This window comes from Hemitrygon akajei, chromosome 6 (genome assembly GCF_048418815.1).
Source record: "Hemitrygon akajei chromosome 6, sHemAka1.3, whole genome shotgun sequence".
Taxonomy (NCBI): domain Eukaryota; kingdom Metazoa; phylum Chordata; class Chondrichthyes; order Myliobatiformes; family Dasyatidae; genus Hemitrygon; species Hemitrygon akajei.
The window spans coordinates 5,461,201-5,462,196 of NC_133129.1; the positions used below are offsets into that span (position 1 = coordinate 5,461,201).

Genomic DNA, 996 nt, shown 5'->3' on the forward strand with positions numbered 1-996 from the left:
GACACTGTTAATCACAGGGTGCTAAAGGAAAAAGAAACAGACATTAAAAGATCAGTGGAGTGGTTACTGAACATGACGGAACTGGCTTCATATTATGACTTTATTACAAACATGATGAATATATCATGAAACATGTACAATCCTTGTACTTTAATTTCATCCCAAGAGAACCATATGTAGATTTTTCATACAGAGTGGATTCCAGTTAATTGGCCATCAGTTAATCAGGACAGCTTCTTATTTAAGACAACTCTTTGACCATAAGACGTAGGAGCAGAATTAGGCCATCTGGCCATCGAGTCTGCTCCACCATTCAACCATGGCTGATCCTTTTTTCTTCTCCTCAACCCCAGTTCCCAGCCTTTTATCTGTAACCTTTGATGCCATGTCCAATCAAGAACCTATCAATCTCTGCCTTAAATACACCCAATGGTCTGGCCTCCACAGCTGCATGTGACAACAAATTCCACAAATTCACCACCCTTTGGCTAAAAAAAATTTCACCGCATCTCTGTTTGAAAGAACGCCCCTCTATCCTGAGTCCTGAGATGTGTCCTCTTGTCCTAGACTCTCCCACCTTGGGAAACATCCTTTCCACATCTACTCTGTCTAGGTCTTTCAACATTCGAAAGGTTTCAATGAGATCCCTCCTCAACCTTCTGAATTCCAGCGAGTACAGACCCAGAGCCAAACATTCCTCGTGTGAAAACTCTTTCATTCATGGAATCATCCTTGTGAAGCTCCTCTGGACCCTCTCCAATACCAGCACATCTTTCCTTAAATAAAGAGCCCTAAACTGTTCACAATATTCAAGGTGAGGCCTCACCAGTGCCTTATAAAGCCACAGCATCACATCCTTACTCTGGTATTCCAGACCTCTTGAAATGGATGCTTGCATGGCATTTGCCTTCCTCTCCATCAATGCAACCTGCAAGTTAACCTTCAAGGTGTTCTGCACAAGGACTCCCAAGTCCCTCTGCATCTCAGATTCCTTGA

General features: G+C 43.0%; 1 protein-coding gene across 1 annotated transcript in view; it reads right to left on the reverse strand.

Moving 5' to 3' along the window:
* Positions 1 to 17, reverse strand: part of paip1 (poly(A) binding protein interacting protein 1) — a 54,099-nt gene extending 54,082 nt beyond the window's left edge. Inside the window, exon 1 of the mRNA XM_073047837.1 lies at positions 1 to 17. This exon is cut by the window's left edge and continues 39 nt beyond it. The gene's annotated coding sequence lies outside the window, so the exon portion shown is untranslated.
* Between the last annotated feature and the right edge of the window lie 979 nt (positions 18 to 996).